The sequence below is a fragment of the Lontra canadensis genome, unplaced genomic scaffold (genome assembly GCF_010015895.1).
Source record: "Lontra canadensis isolate GAN:19392208 unplaced genomic scaffold, GSC_riverotter_1.0 scaffold48, whole genome shotgun sequence".
NCBI lineage: Eukaryota > Metazoa > Chordata > Mammalia > Carnivora > Mustelidae > Lontra > Lontra canadensis.
The window spans coordinates 1,863,075-1,877,215 of record NW_022631042.1 but is presented as its reverse complement, the minus strand read 5'-3'; positions in this window follow the sequence as shown (position 1 = coordinate 1,877,215).

Below are 14,141 nucleotides of genomic sequence, written 5' to 3'. Positions count from 1 at the left end.
AAACCAGTTGTGTTTCTATATACTAACAATAAAATATCTGACAAAGAAATCAGAAAACAATTCCACTTCCAATAGGATAAAAACAATAAAGTACTTAGGAATAAATTCAAGCAAGCTAGTCAAAGATTCATGTAGTGAAAGCCATATTATAATGATGACAGAAATTGAAGAAGACACACAGAAGATGGAAAGATATCCATGTTCTCAGGTTGGATGAATAAATATTGTTAAAGTGTCCATACTATCCAAAACAATCGACAAATTCAATGCAATCCCTATCAAAATTCCAATGGCATTTTTCAGTGAAATGGAAAAAAAAAATGCTAAAATGTGTATGCAACAAGAAGAGACATGAATAGCCAAAACAATCCTGAGAAGGAAGAACAAAGCAGAGGCATCACGGTTTATTATTTCAAACTACAGTATAAGATAGAGTAATGAAACAATATGGTACTGACCTAAAAACAAACACATAAATCCATGGAAGAGATTGGTGGAGAGCCAGGAAATAAAACCACAGATATAGCTACAGATATATATATATATATATATATATATATATATATATATATAGACTGCAGTCAACTAATCTACAACAAGGGTGCCAAGAGTACACAATGGAGGAAAGCATTATTTCTTAAGTAAGTGGTGTTTGGAAAACTAGAAATTAACATAACCATAAAACTGGACCATTATCTTGTGACATATACAAAACAACACAAAACAAAACAAAAAAACCCCAAACCCAACAAATGTATTAAAATGCATTAAAAACTTAAATGTAAGACCTGAAATCATAAAACCAAAACAAAGAAAAAACTGCTTGACATTGGTCTTATCAGTGATTTTTTTGGATATGACACTAAAAGTACAGGAAACAAAATAAAAAATAAATATGTGGGAATACATCAAACTGAAATGTGTCCACACAGCAAAGGCTACAGTAAAAAAAGATGAATAAGCAAACTACTGAATGGGAGAAGATATCTGCAAACCATTTATCTGATAAGGGGTTAATATCCATAATATATAAGGAATTTATACACCACAGTAACAAAAAACTAAATAAAATAAAAATAAAAACAACAAAAACGAGTAGCACTGTTTAAAAATGGGCAAAAGGGGTACCTGGGTGGCTCAGGAGGTTAACTATCTGCCTTCAGCTTGGGTCATGCCAGTGTCCTGGGATCAAGTCCCACAATAGGCTCCCTGTTCAGGGAGGTCTATGCTCCTCCCTTCCACTCTGCCCCTTCCCTGGCTTGTGCTCTCTCTCCCTCATTCTCTCTCTCAAATAAACAAATAAAATCTTAAAAAAAAAAAAAAAAAGGGTAAAAGACCCGAATAGACATTTTTCCAAAGAAAACATACAAATGGCCAACAATTACCCTAAAAGGTACTCAAGATCACTAATTATCACAGAAATACAAATCAAAACCATGACATACCATGTCACAACTATTGGTATAGTTAATATCAAAGAGACAAAAAGTAAGTATTGATACGAATGTGGAGTAAAGAGAACTCTTGTACACTGTTGTGTACAAGTACTTGTACAAGTAACATAAACTATTAGAGCCATTATGAAAAACAGTATGGGGTTTCCTCAAAAAATTAAAAATAGAGCTATCAACACAACCCAACAATCCTTCTACTGGGTATAACCAAAGGAAATGAAATCAGGATCTTGAAGAGTTATCTCCATTCCCATGTTCATTGCAGCATTAGTCACAACAGTCAAGATAAAGAAACAACCTATGTCTGTAGATGGGTGAATGTACAAAAAATGTGTGATACACACACACGTGCACACACACACAGAGGAATATTATTTAACCACAGAAAAGAAAGAAATTCTACCATGTGCAACAACATGGAGGAATCGGAGTATACTATGCTAAGCTAGAGAGAGAATATGTACTCGCTCTCTAGCTTAGCATAGAAGGGATATGTGGAATCTAAAAAGTTGAATTCAGAACCAGATAATAGAACAGTAGTTACCAGGAACAGGGCATGGAGAAAGTGGGGAAATACTGGTCAAAAGGTACCAACTTCCAGTTACAGAGTAACTTCTGGGGATCTGATATACAGAAGGATGATTATAGTTAGTAATACTGGGTGATATGCTTGAAATGTGCTAAGACAGTAAATCTTATGTGTACTCACCACAAAAAATAAAAATAATTACGTGAGGTGATGGATATGTTAATTAACTTGATTGAGGTAATCATTTTACAGTGTATACATATATCACCTTAAATGTACATGTATACCTTAAATATATACAATTGTTATTTGTTAGTTATACCTCAATAGAGCTATAAAATAAAATAGAGCTATAAAAATAAAATAAGATATGAATAATAACAGGATCTGCATTATAAGAGAATTTTAAAAAGTGAATTAATACATGTAAATAAATGAACAAAATGCTAAACACACAGGACCAAATAAATATAATCTTTTCATAATGTTAATTAACAGTATAAAAAAATTAACAAAGCTGAAATAAGACCAAACCATGAGCCATATATATCTTTTCAATGCTACATGGTATTGAAATCACCAAAGAATTTTCCAAGAGAATATATTTAGTTAAAATATTTGTTTAAATTGTATTAAAGAGGATGCCTGGGTGGCTCAGTCAGTTAAGTGTCTGACTTTGGCTCAGGTCATGATCCCAGGGTCCTAGGATCAAGTCTTGCATCGGGCTCAGTAGGGACCCTACCTTTCCCTCTTACCTTGCTCCTTCCCCCTGCTCATGGTCTCTCTCTGTCAAATAAAAAAATAAAATCTTTAAAAAAATAAAATGTATTAAAGAGAGCATATTTAATAAAATTTGCAGATTTTTGTCCAGTAGAGACAGAAATTTTTTCTGTATGATAGCAAAGACAAGTCCAAATTTTAATGCCTTGCCCTAGAAAACATCTACCAGTTTTGCTTCTGACCCAGAAGTCTTATGATATTTAATTATTTACATAATTTTCTGAATTTTTAAAACTTATTATAACACACACACACACACACACACACACACACACTTAATACTATACACACACACACTTCTCAAAAGCCTTTGGCTCTTTGAACTGACCTTAATATATTGTTTCCTCTTGTAGCGAGTGCGATAAAATTTTTAACACGTTTGTTTTATATTAGCATTATATCACTACTTTACTGTTCTTCAAATTTTTATTGCCAATCATACTCACTTCCTGGTTTTGGCTCCTGGGAAGCTTAATGATAAACTTATGATTTATCATATATACCTCTCTATTCCTGGCTTCGGTGTATTATTCTTCTCCCTTATTTCCCCATAATTAAACCCCCTTTACCTATATCATCAAGTAGCACTATATATTTGCATTAACCATCTTAAATACATTTAGTGAGCCAGACTACACATTGCACGACAATCAATCCAATAAAAAATATTCTGCACTTTTTTTTCATATCCACATTTATCTCCTCTGTTATGATTATCTTGAGAATTAGAATCAAGTCTTGCTTTCATTTGTTTATTTTCTTGAATTCTTCTTAGTAAACAGAATAGCAAATATTTTAATTTTCACCATAATATTTACAAAACATTCACTTCAAGTAATAAAAATGAGAATACACATATTTGAAAGGGGTCTTTAAGGCAGTGCTAAGAAAATATCTCACAGCCACGGAAGCCTACGTTTCCTAGAGGAAGTTTTTTTTTTTTTTTTTTAATGCAGCAATATACCTTTTCATGTAACAAATCAATTGAATAATATTTTACACAGATGTATCACATTTCCCAAGAACAAATCGATACCACTGACTACTTTATAGCACTAGATCCTGAAACATAAAGAAGTTTTGTGACACACCCTAACTCACCCAGCAGGCATACAGCAAATCTGGCAACATAATTCACTTTGAAATTAAAATGTTAAAAATTTGTGTGTATCTAAACAATCGGATTGGATGCTTCTCAAGGATTTGAGTCCTACCCATCTGCGGGGAATACTGAAGAAGATAATGGTGATGAAAACTTGAAAACAACATGACACATGAAAGGAAATTCCTGCTATGATGGGAGAGGTGAAAGCCACATCTGTTATTAACATTAAACAGGAATAAGGCCACACAATAAAAAGTGGCCCAAGGAAATGCAAACTGAATTATTCTTTGATTTTTTTCCCTTTTTAAATTTATCTGCACTTTTTTCTTAATAAATGAATAATTACTGAACACAGATATAATATGCTTAAGAATATTAGCAAGCTCTGAAAAAAATGGTAATATGTATTTCAGCTTTCTTCGTAACTATAAAAAATAACTTTTATGTGTGATGATATATCCCCTATTAATTTTTGAATTAGAAAGGGATTAGATGTTTAAGAATTGCAACTTTCAAAATTATTCTATCAAAATTCCCTCCCATTTTTGTGTGTATCAGAAATTCATCAAACAGTGGTAAATGTACAGAATATAAGGGCTTTGTCAGTTTGTTGTTACTGTAGTTTGGATAGTCAATAATAGATAACTCAGCCAGAAAAAGAAATAATCCCCCAGAATCTTTCTTTGGAGATTTACTGTTAAATTCTAATTTAGCCTTGGCCAGTTTAATGGCTGTTCAAAGTTTACAGTGTCTTGGGAATATTTATTATTGAAGACACACAGACCATATATATTTAAAATTGTCAATCAAGTTGCATCTTGTCTAGCAATTTTTATACGATTTACTCTGCTTTATCTTTTTTTTAAATATACAAATGTTGATCTTGAGCATAGTTGATTATCATGTAAATAGAATCATTTCCTTTACCTGTCCTGAGGAGGCATGCAATTTTACAATAAAAATCTAATGAACTTCAATTCGCCTGAAGACTAAATCCAACTGCCATTCATTTGAATGACTAATCATACATTGAATCTGATTGATTATAAGAATGCCATCTTAAAAAGCGGGTCATACATTGTAACAACACAGATTATTCACAAATGTTAATCAAATAATCAATAAGAAAAAAGATCATTAATTCTGTTCAGATAATGAGAACTCTAGAGTTCTTGATGAAACAGGTTTTTTTTTTCTTCCATATGTGGCCATCATCCATACCCTTCCACATACTAGTGATTTGACTGCATTTGCATTTTCTTTATTCCTTGACTGAGCTTGGATTTTCTGAAATAGGATAGAAGTGAAAGATGGGGGCAATGATTTTCTTCTTCAGCTTTTTAGTAGGTAGGATCTCTGTCATAGTAAGTAGGCTTAGCCAAGATTAAAGGGGACTTGGTTTTCTCTTTGAGAATTTAGAAGTGATTACCACAGTTAATCTTCAAACAATGAAGAAACCTTGATCTGTGTGTACCTGAGACGCTCAGTGAAGACCAGATTTTCTAGGGGCATGTGGATGGCTCAGTTGGTTTAGCAACTGACTCTTGATTTGGCTCACGTCATATCAGGTTCCTCAGACCTAGGCCTGCCAGGGGATCCTCAATCAGCAGGGAGTCTGCTTGTCTCCCTCTCCCTCTGCCCCTCCCCCTGCCCATGGGCTCTTTCTCTCACTCTCTCAAATTAATAAAACTTAAAAAAAAAAAAAAAGAATTTCTTAAGAACATGGGAAACTTCAAACAACTATAACAATTCACAAAGGGAGAAAACTCATTGTACAAGACAAAACCAAAGGAATGAGGGATGAAATATACGAATCTTAACGTTCTAACTTTTAGCTGTACCTTAAACTGGACTATCACATTGTCATCTCAGCCATCTATTTGTATTTTTGCTCATTCATTGTGGATTGTAAGAGAGGTATGTGGATTGTGATAATAGTAAAGTTTAGTTCATTTCTTAGTGAAATTCATAATAGTTAAAACAGAATTGCGCCAGTGAATTATACTAGAGTGAGTATGGTTTGGCACCACATAGATCCTTATTAAAATTTCTGCTACTTTGCCAAATTCTCATTGGATGAGTAAGTAGTAAAATGAATTAGTCTTTCTAATTCTTATTTCTCTTTCATCTCTAAAAATAACAATCCCTGTATCACTGAATGGTGGGGGAAATAAATGATATGAAACACATAAAGCCCCCAGTACATATCTAGTAAACGGTAGGTGTTAACAGCGGTAGTAACAGTAATATCTTTAAGTTAGAAACAACTTCTGGCACATGTGAGAGAAAAATTACGTTAATGTTAATTCCAGGTGACTAGAAATGACCTTGGAAAATTATGAGTGGGATTAAAGCCAATTTATGATTCAAGATAAAATCAATAACTGATAATCTATTAGCCCATTATCTATATTATACTTCTAAAGACAAAAGCTCTAAAAAGTGTAAATAAATAAATGGATGGATAGACAGATAGATAGATAGATAGATGATAGATAGATACTAAAGCTCTAATGGAGAGGACATCCTGACCCATGACCCTAATTATACTGTCTGTATTACAGAAATATGTGTATGGTATTGACAAATGCATCTATCACAACATGTAACAGAGACACATAACATTATTGTTTTAGCTACAGATACAGTCTAATCTACATGTCTTGATTCCATATTCACTAAACAACACTTTAAATCATAATTTGCTATTCTATGTATTTTGCCTAACAATATAGAATGTGCTTTTCAGAAAGATTACATCTGTCCTGATGAATAGTTGTTAATTAAAGAACTAGCATGGCTTATGACTCAACTGCAATAAATTTGGTTATTCTCAGCCAGAGTTTTTGAGTCTGATCATTCTGAATCACTGAAAAATACAAGACTCTGGAGTCACAAAGCTGAGTAGTACACTTGGACCACAATTTTTAATCCAACATCATGATTTTCTGTTGGACACATTGGAGCATTTACTGTTTATGCTTGTAAAGAACGCTTAATCCTCACTAACACTTATCTTTCTGAAAAGAGAAAGTTTTGAAGATTATTTTGCAAATGCTCACGTAATTAAAGTTACATATTTTAATTCCCATTGATTTAAAAAACAACAATGAAAAATAATCAGGAATATAAATCCTAAATGATTACGGTGGTGGTTATTAAGGCTCTTGAGAAATACTTTGTTTCTCTTACTTTTTAAACATCTAGTAGGGCATTTCTCCACCCTTTCTAACAATGTGACTTACTTTATCCAAAACATGGTAAGCGTAAGCACCATGTTTTATTCTGGGGCAGAAACTTTAAGAACATGTGAGTGAATTGCTACCTTTCCTTTATTTGAAGATTATGGAAGCATGTGTCCACATGGGGACTTCCCTTGCTGTGGGTTCCAATGAGTCCCTAGGCTCTCCTGTTATCACTCATTGACCATATAACCTAAGCAAGGAGTTTGAATTAAACCACTGGTATTTGGGGTTACTTGTTATATAACCTAATCCATCCTGAGGTATGTGACAACAAACTGCACACTTTGAGAAATAGTATTTTACAAGTTAAAATATCATACTGTTCTAACTAGAAATATTGAATGATTTATCAACATACCAATTCTTACGTCTTGTACTATTATTCTTCTGGAGTACAGGGGGCCCATACCTGATATGATAACGTACAGCTTGGTCTCACCGAACAGCTCAAATCATAAACATTAATATTGAGAATTCTCAAATAACGAAGATACACATTCCTATAGCTAACATTCAAGTATTTTGATGGATGTGTTGTTTCTGACGTGAAAGAAGATGAAATCTTGTTCTTTAGAAAGATTCTCAACAAATACATATTCTGAGGCATACCACTAGTTCTTGTTCATCTAAAGGTAAAGCTAATTATCCAGTTTTGTTCACAGACTTTCAACACTTATTATATCCTTTGCATTACACTTACTGCTTTTATACATTATTCTAAGTAATCATCACCATGATCTTTTAAGGTGTTGATATTCAATTGTACAGGAAAGAAACTGAGGCATACAAAAATTCAAAATGTGTCCCTGTATACAGATAAAAGATGATGAGCTGCTGTGTGTCTTAGCTGTCCTGTGCTGTTACAAATGTTGGTCCAGCCCATTTTACTTGCTATCTCTTCATAATCACTAATCACTTGTCCTCTACATTTTCACGTAAGATTCAGTCTAAATGTTCTGTTATAAATCATCAATTAAAAATATTACACACCACAAAATATTTAATTTTATTGCTTTTTTATGTTTAAATGTGATTAAATGCATTTAAATAAATACATCATGTTTAAACACACACACACACACACACACACACACATGCACCACAGAGATAAAAAGGTATGGGAGAGATAGAGAAATGTGCTTTTTGCTTCTGTGTGTGTGTCTTAATAGGGTTCCAAAACTGAGGCTGACAGCATGACCTAGTTAGTAAGGTTAGTAGCTTGGAGGAGAGAAACATCAGCTCTTGAGCTGTCCCTCAGTGTGGTACATGCAGTGAAGCTGCTGATAACAATGATTTATTAAGCAGCATGCTGCCTTTCACTAAAGACAATACCTATAGATTCAAAGGGGGTGAAGAGCATTATCCATTTCCAAGTTAGTAGACAGCACAAAGCACATGTGTCCATTGGTACGTTTGAGTTAACTGGAAAGCTAAAAAGAGTTGAAAAGAACTAGCAGAAAAGAAGTAAAACAAAATGTTAACTATTGTCTTCATGAATGACATGAAAATAGATTAGTATATTCATAAACAATAATCACACAATAAAATTTCAATATTGGCCTAAGAAAATAACTGAAGATTTTTCAGAGACAACACAACACAAATTTCTCTCTTAGGTCATCCAACAAATAATAATATATGCTTTAATATAAAATTTAATGTTACTGGTAATTTGAAACAAGTTGTAGGGATTTTTTTAAACCATGTCCTAATTTTTCTGTTTTTGTATTTTCAGGAAAATATATTTAATCAGCTGTTGGCTAAATGACACTGTGTAGTAGATTGCTCACTAGTGTCTATGATATGAATCTGTATGGAGAATTGTCTATACACTTGTGCATGTAAATTGAAGAAATTTCAGTTTAACTTAGAGTAAGAGAGTGAGAATGAAAAAAAAAATGAACCATGTTAGATTTGGTAGTGGTGAATTTAAAGCCTTAAATACATGTAAGGCATTTCCTTCTTAATCAAAGAAACATTTGAATGTAATAATGGAACATTTCTTACAATGAAGGTTATTTAAAAAAAAAATCAATGAAAATATATCAGGTCATTAGAGCCACAATATGAAACCTTTTAATTTAAATTATCTAGGATACAAGAAGTAAAAATTAGAGAACCACATGAGTGAAATATAAGATCTGAACTTCCTGAATGATTCACTTAGGGCAATAACAGGCTATCAATAAAAAGCTATGAACTCTCTCAACCATATGTAAAAAATAAATAAATAAAATGCTGCACACACAGCTAAATCTCATGTTGCAAATTCTTTTTATATCCATGTTTAAATATTAAGTTCTAAAAAGAATACCCAAGAGAACTGTGGACAAAGCCTGGTGAACTAGGGACAAAGAAATGCATGGAATGCCTGGAAAAAGCTTATTTCATTACACTCTGAAATAACTAAAAATGGCATGAGAATGGTTAGACTACTCTAACTTCTGGGTCCAAAGGCTATTCTGCAGGAACAATCTGTGTGCATTTGTTTATTTCAAAATACTAAAATTCCTGACTCAGAGCTTATAAAATGAATCTCATTCTGGAAATCATTGAGGCAACTGCAAGAATCAAGTGTTGTGAAGAGAAAACTAAGATGAATGGGAAATTATATCCAAAGCATCTGCTCTCTGTGTTGCTCTGACTGGTCACAAAGGCATGAGCAAACTATGCAAGCATTCTCAACTGTCATGGAAAATCATGCAAGCAGGGTACATTTTTGCTAAAAAAAAAAAAAAAAAAAAAAAAAAAAAAAGTAATGTACTAAATTTTTAAATGGCCAATAAATTAAAGAGAATTTTTTAGATGACGTGATGCAAAAACATCTGTTCACTTTGGGTTTTATATCTTGTGCACGATTTTATACAGGATGGTCAAAGAAGGTGTATCAGTTAGCTATTAACACAGGGTGCTAAGTAAAAACAACCACAGAAGTCTCAGTGACATACAACCATAAATATTCTTTAGCTAACAGATCTGGGGGCCAGCTATAGCATGGTGCTCTAGTCTGGGCTAGGCAGGGCTTGTCTCTACTCCAAATGTTTCTTATTCTCACAGGGTCAATGGACCAGCCTGATGATATTTAAACAAGAAAGATCTGTGTAATATTCCATCAGCAATTTGCATGACAAAGGCCAAAAGCCAAGGGGGATGAATAGGAAAAGCACACATCTTTTATGCAAATGGCTTGAGGAGAGGGAGAAATATTTCTAAACTGTAATCTGCCATATAAATCCTCCCTCCAATTATCCCATTTAACAAAGATCTGATGAAACTAAAGTAGCAATCAATATTAGAGGAAGAGAATTTTCCGACCATGGGAACACCGAATAACAAAGATAAAGAAATGAGATCACAGCATCAAAGTAGCCAAGAGCTAGAACAGGGTGATTGCAAAGCAGAGTATAGAAGAAGTTAGATAGGTAATAAGAGACTAGAATGCATACCACACTTTGTTGATTGCATGGAGTCGGGCATTTACTCTGAAATGAGAAGTTACAGGAGGCTTCTAGACAAAAGAATGACAGGATCCAATGACACTTCCAAAGAAACTCTATGGCCACTGTTTTGAGAACAGAATTTAGGGGAATATCAGAAGCAGAGACACAAAGAAGGAGGAAAATGCAGTAATTTAGCAGGAACAAAATGGTGGTGGAGATGTCTAGGGTTGCATTTGGTACATTCAGTCACTCATCCTGATTACAAATAATTATTGATCATCTACTATCTGACAGGCATTTCATGTAGCCTATATTTAGTAGATATGTTTTAAAGGTTGGGCCTGTAGATTTGCTAATGAATCTATAGCAAAAGTCAGTTTCATTAAAACAAAATATAGAACCCTCAAGATTTTGGAGAAAGAAAGGAATCCTGCAGATTTGGTGAAGCAACAAATCAAGTATTTAGCTGCCTGATTAGCTACTTCACCATACCTGAAGGTTCCACTCCTTTAAATCCTGGAGGTTCTATGTTTTGTTTTAACAAGCAAAGAACTTCCCTCCTTAACATAAGGTAAAAATAAGACTAGTAATAAAATAGAGAATGTTGTACTGAATCTGTAATTTCTTAACCTTAAAGTAAAATGTAAACACTTAGCAAAATTAGAGAAATATAAGAATGACATAAAACTGCATTTAGTATTCCGTGCATTAATTCAAGTTTAAAACTCCACTTGCTTCCTATTGTGTGTAAGACAGCAGGAAGAGGATTGAAGTGTTGACAGCTAGCTAACTAAAGAATGAAAGGCATATTCCACAGTAGAACACATCCCTCCAAATGACCCATGAGAAACAGAAATGGATCATGTACTGAGTACATTAAGGCAATAGGCTCAGAGAAGTTTTAATGTAGGCTTGTAGCAGAAAAAGTTGAGTAGAAATAGAAACCAGCTCTTTGAGGTGGTAGCTTTTGAGCTTCCCCCATACATTCCTCTCTTATGTTACATGGTATGCATTAGGGGGTCATTTCATATGGTTGACAAGTCTAGTGATAATAAGTAGAGATGAGCTGGAACTGAAATCTGTGACATGTCTTCCGGCACAGAATGCCAAAACACACATAGGGAATCCAACCTGAGTAGCTGAAAAGAACAGATCTCAAATACAGAATTATACTTGTCTTCAAGGTCTCCAAATCCCATTAATAATACTTAAGTCATGGAAGATTACTTATTAACAATATTTCTGCCTTTATCTGATAAGTTCCACTGAATACACTAAAAATACATACATTTAATATTTCATTGTCACCCAAAAGTATTAGCTATACTGCCTTTGATGAAATTGCTCAAACTAAGCACCAGTGAGATTATATTCTTCCTATGTATTCTATCAGGCATTAATTCTATTCTTGGTTGATAGCATCTAGAAATACATGAAAATATATGTACATTTCTATTATGGAAATAGCTTGGTTTTAAGTAAACCTCTTTAAGATGGGGAAAATTTTAAACAAGGCACATTTGGATATGATTATTTTGAAGTATAATAATTTTACATACCACTTCTCTTAAGAACTCAGAATTTGACCTTCCACATGGATGTTCCAGAACTATTTTTATTTCTCATCAACTACTCAGATTATTAGTAACAGGAACTAGCTCAGAAATATGAAAGCTATGTGTTACATAAGATACTGAAAAAGAGCTTTTTTGGAGGAATCGAATTTACAGCTGGTGAATTTTAGCTAAAGTTTTTTATATGGTTAATTAATGCTTATAATTCTTTTTTAATTTTGTACTTCTACAATTAATGTCTTAAATTTATTACCTTATTCCACTTGTATGACAGAGATTATATTCCTCTAATATTAAAACAAGGAAACTGAAAGTTTAAGTAACTTGTCTAAAATAACCCAGAGGCATGACAGGAGTATTGGCTATTTCTATGATACTGTGTGCAAAAATTAGATCAGAGATTTAATTTTGCTTGATATGGCTGAAAACATGCTCAATAACCCTTAAAATATCTTTTGATACAGGAACTTCAATTTTGCAAACTGGTCTAAGCCCTGGAGCTCTCCAATGTTAACATACAAATGAAGAAGATCAGAACATGTTCAGTGTGAGATATTTTAAATTGTAAAGTAGTTTGTTTCCTGCATCATGAATGATTATATGTCAAGTGAAATCAGTCCATGTATGACATACTTAACACACCAGATTTTAGCTCAGTTTCTAAAACAAAAGTTGTCATCCATAAACAAAAGCATGTGATGTGTTCCCAAACAGCTCATTCAACATTCTAATTACAATTCTACTCACTTAGCTTATATTCAGTTCAATAAGCATTTGAGTGACTATTTTATGCCAAGCATCAGAAACACTTTCAATGAACTTAAAGTCTAGTGAGAGAGACTGACAACAAAACAGAAAATTTCAATAATGTAAAATGCTAAATTAGAGGTTTGCTTAGGTAGATGGCTCTAGGTTAGAGCTCAAATGATGGGCAATTAGTCTCTGATTTATTCAGAGGGTAAATGCCTTTCTAAATCAGTAGATTCTGAAATCTGGACTACCAGTGAGAAGAAAAGTGAACTAATTTATATTCAATTACCCATTTCAAGGATCAATAGAATGTCAGAAAAAATCTGAAATTTGTTCACATAACGGTGACAATTTTTTAAACACGTAAACTGATTTTGTAACTGTCTATATTTTTGTGGATAAATATCTTGAAGATGAACACATCTTGTAACAACTGCTCACAAAAAATAAAGATAAGTGATGTTTACACAGGTTTGGAGAGGAGACAGTACAGAAATAGGACTTTTTTTGAAGTTTGAATCAGTTATATTCATTTCAACTAGAAATCTGGATGGCTTTTTTCAAGGAGTGGAAAAGCAAAACCTAATGTAAACACTTGATATCTTTATTGATATTTATATTGGCACTTGTTTCTAATACATAAAGAGGGCATATAAATGACATTGCTTAGGTTCTTCTAAGCATTTCTACAAAAAGTAGAATAAATTACATCTAATGCAATTCAAGGCAAAAAAATGTATTTAATGAACCACACTGGAGAAAAAAGTTCTAAACATTAATAAAAAGTGTTTTTCTTTTGTCATTGTTTCAAGAATTAAAACTTTGGAGGATTCCCTTAGCAAATATGATCCATAATGTTTGAAATTAGAATAAAAATTATCAAGAAATGAGCTTGAGTATTATCTCTCTACTCCATTAAATATACCCCTCTCCTCATCTTAATAGAATATTTAATGTCAACATACATTTCTACTCTCATTAGATTTTTTTAGAATTGTTTTTCAAAAATCTTTGGATTTTGGTGAAAACAAAAACCATAAGCTAAACTGGAAATGGACAAAAATGCATTATTATTTTGGACATGTAGTACCTTGCTTCCTCACTGTTTTGAAATCTTCCAAATCATGTAACTAATATGGTCAGATTTTAAGTTTTTTGGGATGACTCCTTTGTAACAAGACCCTTTATGAGATATATGAGTTAACTAGCCTCCTCCTAATCACATTACCTTATTGATTTTTAATAAGCTGCACTATTATTTTTA